Raw genomic sequence first — 8,554 nt, 5'->3', positions numbered from 1 at the left:
ATACTACATGTGTGCAGGATGTCAAGAATGACATAACTCCATTTCTATCTCTTAATTTTTCAATGTAACGTTTCCACAAACCGAAGATAATACAATGTCATCATCTAAAAGTTTGAAATTGAATGTTGGACCAGAGGTTGAATTAATAAAGGCAAAGTAAGGTTTCAAAGACACCTTAGTCAGCTGAAATACCATGTGATACATATACCTCAGAGTTATATTTAGCACACATTTACGGCAAAGGAATTAAATTGTAGACGCGTTTGAGGATTTGAACAAGGGGTCGTTTCTTACCACTCTTTCATTTTTATTTCAAAGGAAACGCTTTCACTCTCAAAAACACAAACTGTCAGGTGCTTCACATTGAATTGTCTCCCCTTCTGACAGGTCGAATACTACATGTGTGCAGGATGTCAAGAATGACATAACTCCATTTCTATCTCTTAATTTTTCAATGTAACGTTTCCACAAACCGAAGATAATACAATGTCATCATCTAAAAGTTTGAAATTGAATGTTGGACCAGAGGTTGAATTAATAAAGGCGAAGTAAGGTTTCAAAGACACCTTAGTCAGCTGAAATATCATGTGATACATATACCTCAGAGTTATATTTGGCACACATTTACGGCAAAGGAATTCCAATGTAGACGCGTTTGAGGATTTGAACAAGGGTTCGTTTCTTACCACTCTTTCATTTTTATTTCAAAGGAAACGCTTTCAGTCTGAAAAACACAAACTGTCAGACTCTTCACATTGAATTGTCTCCCCTTCTGACAGGTCGAATACTACATGTGTGCAGGATGTCAAGAATGACATAACTCCATTTCTATCTCTTAATTTTTCAATGTAACGTTTCCACAAACCGAAGATAATACAATGTCATCATCTAAAAGTTTGAAATTGAATGTTGGACCAGAGGTTGAATTAATAAAGGCAAAGTAAGGTTTCAAAGACACCTTAGTCAGCTGAAATACCATGTGATACATATACCTCAGAGTTATATTTAGCACACATTTACGGCAAAGGAATTAAATTGTAGACGCGTTTGAGGATTTGAACAAGGGGTCGTTTCTTACCACTCTTTCATTTTTATTTCAAAGGAAACGCTTTTAGTCTCAAAAACACAAACTGTCAGGTGCTTCACATTGAATTGTCTCCCCTTCTGACAGGTCGAATACTACATGTGTGCAGGATGTCAAGAATGACATAACTCCATTTCTATCTCTTAATTTTTCAATGTAACGTTTCCACAAACCGAAGATAATACAATGTCATCATCTAAAAGTTTGAAATTGAATGTTGGACCAGAGGTTGAATTAATAAAGGCGAAGTAAGGTTTCAAAGACACCTTAGTCAGCTGAAATACCATGTGATACATATACCTCAGAGTTATATTTAGCACACATTTACGGCAAAGGAATTAAATTGTAGACGCGTTTGAGGATTTGAACAAGGGTTCGTTTCTTACCACTCTTTCATTTTTATTTCAAAGGAAACGCTTTCAGTCTGAAAAACACAAACTGTCAGACTCTTCACATTGAATTGTCTCCCCTTCTGACAGGTCGAATACTACATGTGTGCAGGATGTCAAGAATGACATAACTCCATTTCTATCTCTTAATTTTTCAATGTAACGTTTCCACAAACCGAAGATAATACAATGTCATCATCTAAAAGTTTGAAATTGAATGTTGGACCAGAGGTTGAATTAATAAAGGCGAAGTAAGGTTTCAAAGACACCTTAGTCAGCTGAAATACCATGTGATACATATACCTCAGAGTTATATTTAGCACACATTTACGGCAAAGGAATTAAATTGTAGACGCGTTTGAGGATTTGAACAAGGGTTCGTTTCTTACCACTCTTTCATTTTTATTTCAAAGGAAACGCTTTCAGTCTGAAAAACACAAACTGTCAGACTCTTCACATTGAATTGTCTCCCCTTCTGACAGGTCGAATACTACATGTGTGCAGGATGTCAAGAATGACATAACTCCATTTCTATCTCTTAATTTTTCAATGTAACGTTTCCACAAACCGAAGATAATACAATGTCATCATCTAAAAGTTTGAAATTGAATGTTGGACCAGAGGTTGAATTAATAAAGGCGAAGTAAGGTTTGGAAGACACCTTAGTCAGCTGAAATACCATGTGATACATATACCTCAGAGTTATATTTGGCACACATTTACGGCAAAGGAATTCCAATGTAGACGCGTTTGAGGATTTGAACAAGGGTTCGTTTCTTACCACTCTTTCATTTTTATTTCAAAGGAAACGCTTTCAGTCTGAAAAACACAAACTGTCAGACTCTTCACATTGAATTGTCTCCCCTTCTGACAGGTCGAATACTACATGTGTGCAGGATGTCAAGAATGACATAACTCCATTTCTATCTCTTAATTTTTCAATGTAACGTTTCCACAAACCGAAGATAATACAATGTCATCATCTAAAAGTTTGAAATTGAATGTTGGACCAGAGGTTGAATTAATAAAGGCGAAGTAAGGTTTGGAAGACACCTTAGTCAGCTGAAATACCATGTGATACATATACCTCAGAGTTATATTTAGCACACATTTACGGCAAAGGAATTAAATTGTAGACGCGTTTGAGGATTTGAACAAGGGTTCGTTTCTTACCACTCTTTCATTTTTATTTCAAAGGAAACGCTTTCAGTCTCAAAAACACAAACTGTCAGACTCTTCACATTGAATTGTCTCCCCTTCTGACAGGTCGAATACTACATGTGTGCAGGATGTCAAGAATGACATAACTCCATTTCTATCTCTTAATTTTTCAATGTAACGTTTCCACAAACCGAAGATAATACAATGTCATCATCTAAAAGTTTGAAATTGAATGTTGGACCAGAGGTTGAATTAATAAAGGCGAAGTAAGGTTTCAAAGACACCTTAGTCAGCTGAAATACCATGTGATACATATACCTCAGAGTTATATTTAGCACACATTTACGGCAAAGGAATTAAATTGTAGACGCGTTTGAGGATTTGAACAAGGGTTCGTTTCTTACCACTCTTTCATTTTTATTTCAAAGGAAACGCTTTCAGTCTCAAAAACACAAACTGTCAGACTCTTCACATTGAATTGTCTCCCCTTCTGACAGGTCGAATACTACATGTGTGCAGGATGTCAAGAATGACATAACTCCATTTCTATCTCATAATTTTTCAATGTAACGTTTCCACAAACCGAAGATAATACAATGTCATCATCTAAAAGTTTGAAATTGAATGTTGGACCAGAGGTTGAATTAATAAAGGCAAAGTAAGGTTTCAAAGACACCTTAGTCATCTGAAATACCATGTGATACATATACCTCAGAGTTATATTTAGCACACATTTACGGCAAAGGAATTAAATTGTAGACGCGTTTGAGGATTTGAACAAGGGTTCGTTTCTTACCACTCTTTCATTTTTATTTCAAAGGAAACGCTTTCAGTCTGAAAAACACAAACTGTCAGACTCTTCACATTGAATTGTCTCCCCTTCTGACAGGTCGAATACTACATGTGTGCAGGATGTCAAGAATGACATAACTCCATTTCTATCTCTTAATTTTTCAATGTAACGTTTCCACAAACCGAAGATAATACAATGTCATCATCTAAAAGTTTGAAATTGAATGTTGGACCAGAGGTTGAATTAATAAAGGCGAAGTAAGGTTTCAAAGACACCTTAGTCAGCTGAAATACCATGTGATACATATACCTCAGAGTTATATTTGGCACACATTTGCGGCAAAGGAATTCCAATGTAGACGCGTTTGAGGATTTGAACAAGGGTTCGTTTCTTACCACTCTTTCATTTTTATTTCAAAGGAAACGCTTTCAGTCTGAAAAACACAAACTGTCAGACTCTTCACATTGAATTGTCTCCCCTTCTGACAGGTCGAATACTACATGTGTGCAGGATGTCAAGAATGACATAACTCCATTTCTATCTCTTAATTTTTCAATGTAACGTTTCCACAAACCGAAGATAATACAATGTCATCATCTAAAAGTTTGAAATTGAATGTTGGACCAGAGGTTGAATTAATAAAGGCGAAGTAAGGTTTGGAAGACACCTTAGTCAGCTGAAATACCATGTGATACATATACCTCAGAGTTATATTTAGCACACATTTACGGCAAAGGAATTAAATTGTAGACGCGTTTGAGGATTTGAACAAGGGTTCGTTTCTTACCACTCTTTCATTTTTATTTCAAAGGAAACGCTTTCAGTCTCAAAAACACAAACTGTCAGGTGCTTCACATTGAATTGTCTCCCCTTCTGACAGGTCGAATACTACATGTGTGCAGGATGTCAAGAATGACATAACTCCATTTCTATCTCTTAATTTTTCAATGTAACGTTTCCACAAACCGAAGATAATACAATGTCATCATCTAAAAGTTTGAAATTGAATGTTGGACCAGAGGTTGAATTAATAAAGGCGAAGTAAGGTTTCAAAGACACCTTAGTCAGCTGAAATACCATGTGATACATATACCTCAGAGTTATATTTAGCACACATTTACGGCAAAGGAATTAAATTGTAGACGCGTTTGAGGATTTGAACAAGGGTTCGTTTCTTACCACTCTTTCATTTTTATTTCAAAGGAAACGCTTTCAGTCTGAAAAACACAAACTGTCAGACTCTTCACATTGAATTGTCTCCCCTTCTGACAGGTCGAATACTACATGTGTGCAGGATGTCAAGAATGACATAACTCCATTTCTATCTCTTAATTTTTCAATGTAACGTTTCCACAAACCGAAGATAATACAATGTCATCATCTAAAAGTTTGAAATTGAATGTTGGACCAGAGGTTGAATTAATAAAGGCGAAGTATGGTTTGGAAGACACCTTAGTCATCTGAAATACCATGTGATACATATACCTCAGAGTTATATTTAGCACACATTTACGGCAAAGGAATTAAATTGTAGACGCGTTTGAGGATTTGAACAAGGGTTCGTTTCTTACCACTCTTTCATTTTTATTTCAAAGGAAACGCTTTCAGTCTGAAAAACACAAACTGTCAGACTCTTCACATTGAATTGTCTCCCCTTCTGACAGGTCGAATACTACATGTGTGCAGGATGTCAAGAATGACATAACTCCATTTCTATCTCTTAATTTTTCAATGTAACGTTTCCACAAACCGAAGATAATACAATGTCATCATCTAAAAGTTTGAAATTGAATGTTGGACCAGAGGTTGAATTAATAAAGGCGAAGTAAGGTTTCAAAGACACCTTAGTCAGCTGAAATACCATGTGATACATATACCTCAGAGTTATATTTGGCACACATTTACGGCAAAGGAATTCCAATGTAGACGCGTTTGAGGATTTGAACAAGGGTTCGTTTCTTACCACTCTTTCATTTTTATTTCAAAGGAAACGCTTTCAGTCTGAAAAACACAAACTGTCAGACTCTTCACATTGAATTGTCTCCCCTTCTGACAGGTCGAATACTACATGTGTGCAGGATGTCAAGAATGACATAACTCCATTTCTATCTCTTAATTTTTCAATGTAACGTTTCCACAAACCGAAGATAATACAATGTCATCATCTAAAAGTTTGAAATTGAATGTTGGACCAGAGGTTGAATTAATAAAGGCGAAGTAAGGTTTGGAAGACATCTTAGTCAGCTGAAATACCATGTGATACATATACCTCAGAGTTATATTTAGCACACATTTACGGCAAAGGAATTAAATTGTAGACGCGTTTGAGGATTTGAACAAGGGTTCGTTTCTTACCACTCTTTCATTTTTATTTCAAAGGAAACGCTTTCAGTCTCAAAAACACAAACTGTCAGACTCTTCACATTGAATTGTCTCCCCTTCTGACAGGTCGAATACTACATGTGTGCAGGATGTCAAGAATGACATAACTCCATTTCTATCTCTTAATTTTTCAATGTAACGTTTCCACAAACCGAAGATAATACAATGTCATCATCTAAAAGTTTGAAATTGAATGTTGGACCAGAGGTTGAATTAATAAAGGCGAAGTAAGGTTTCAAAGACACCTTAGTCAGCTGAAATACCATGTGATACATATACCTCAGAGTTATATTTAGCACACATTTACGGCAAAGGAATTAAATTGTAGACGCGTTTGAGGATTTGAACAAGGGTTCGTTTCTTACCACTCTTTCATTTTTATTTCAAAGGAAACGCTTTCAGTCTGAAAAACACAAACTGTCAGACTCTTCACATTGAATTGTCTCCCCTTCTGACAGGTCGAATACTACATGTGTGCAGGATGTCAAGAATGACATAACTCCATTTCTATCTCATAATTTTTCAATGTAACGTTTCCACAAACCGAAGATAATACAATGTCATCATCTAAAAGTTTGAAATTGAATGTTGGACCAGAGGTTGAATTAATAAAGGCAAAGTAAGGTTTCAAAGACACCTTAGTCATCTGAAATACCATGTGATACATATACCTCAGAGTTATATTTAGCACACATTTACGGCAAAGGAATTAAATTGTAGACGCGTTTGAGGATTTGAACAAGGGTTCGTTTCTTACCACTCTTTCATTTTTATTTCAAAGGAAACGCTTTCAGTCTGAAAAACACAAACTGTCAGACTCTTCACATTGAATTGTCTCCCCTTCTGACAGGTCGAATACTACATGTGTGCAGGATGTCAAGAATGACATAACTCCATTTCTATCTCTTAATTTTTCAATGTAACGTTTCCACAAACCGAAGATAATACAATGTCATCATCTAAAAGTTTGAAATTGAATGTTGGACCAGAGGTTGAATTAATAAAGGCGAAGTAAGGTTTCAAAGACACCTTAGTCAGCTGAAATACCATGTGATACATATACCTCAGAGTTATATTTGGCACACATTTGCGGCAAAGGAATTCCAATGTAGACGCGTTTGAGGATTTGAACAAGGGTTCGTTTCTTACCACTCTTTCATTTTTATTTCAAAGGAAACGCTTTCAGTCTGAAAAACACAAACTGTCAGACTCTTCACATTGAATTGTCTCCCCTTCTGACAGGTCGAATACTACATGTGTGCAGGATGTCAAGAATGACATAACTCCATTTCTATCTCTTAATTTTTCAATGTAACGTTTCCACAAACCGAAGATAATACAATGTCATCATCTAAAAGTTTGAAATTGAATGTTGGACCAGAGGTTGAATTAATAAAGGCGAAGTAAGGTTTGGAAGACACCTTAGTCAGCTGAAATACCATGTGATACATATACCTCAGAGTTATATTTAGCACACATTTACGGCAAAGGAATTAAATTGTAGACGCGTTTGAGGATTTGAACAAGGGTTCGTTTCTTACCACTCTTTCATTTTTATTTCAAAGGAAACGCTTTCAGTCTCAAAAACACAAACTGTCAGACTCTTCACATTGAATTGTCTCCCCTTCTGACAGGTCGAATACTACATGTGTGCAGGATGTCAAGAATGACATAACTCCATTTCTATCTCTTAATTTTTCAATGTAACGTTTCCACAAACCGAAGATAATACAATGTCATCATCTAAAAGTTTGAAATTGAATGTTGGACCAGAGGTTGAATTAATAAAGGCAAAGTAAGGTTTCAAAGACACCTTAGTCATCTGAAATACCATGTGATACATATACCTCAGAGTTATATTTAGCACACATTTACGGCAAAGGAATTAAATTGTAGACGCGTTTGAGGATTTGAACAAGGGTTCGTTTCTTACCACTCTTTCATTTTTATTTCAAAGGAAACGCTTTCAGTCTGAAAAACACAAACTGTCAGACTCTTCACATTGAATTGTCTCCCCTTCTGACAGGTCGAATACTACATGTGTGCAGGATGTCAAGAATGACATAACTCCATTTCTATCTCTTAATTTTTCAATGTAACGTTTCCACAAACCGAAGATAATACAATGTCATCATCTAAAAGTTTGAAATTGAATGTTGGACCAGAGGTTGAATTAATAAAGGCGAAGTAAGGTTTCAAAGACACCTTAGTCAGCTGAAATACCATGTGATACATATACCTCAGAGTTATATTTGGCACACATTTACGGCAAAGGAATTCCAATGTAGACGCGTTTGAGGATTTGAACAAGGGTTCGTTTTTTACCACTCTTTCATTTTTATTTCAAAGGAAACGCTTTCAGTCTGAAAAACACAAACTGTCAGACTCTTCACATTGAATTGTCTCCCCTTCTGACAGGTCGAATACTACATGTGTGCAGGATGTCAAGAATGACATAACTCCATTTCTATCTCTTAATTTTTCAATGTAACGTTTCCACAAACCGAAGATAATACAATGTCATCATCTAAAAGTTTGAAATTGAATGTTGGACCAGAGGTTGAATTAATAAAGGCGAAGTAAGGTTTGGAAGACACCTTAGTCAGCTGAAATACCATGTGATACATATACCTCAGAGTTATATTTAGCACACATTTACGGCAAAGGAATTAAATTGTAGACGCGTTTGAGGATTTGAACAAGGGTTCGTTTCTTACCACTCTTTCATTTTTATTTCAAAGGAAA

Source organism: Haliotis asinina, unplaced genomic scaffold (genome assembly GCF_037392515.1).
Source record: "Haliotis asinina isolate JCU_RB_2024 unplaced genomic scaffold, JCU_Hal_asi_v2 scaffold_22, whole genome shotgun sequence".
Taxonomy (NCBI): domain Eukaryota; kingdom Metazoa; phylum Mollusca; class Gastropoda; order Lepetellida; family Haliotidae; genus Haliotis; species Haliotis asinina.
Note: the sequence above shows the minus strand (reverse complement) of the source record.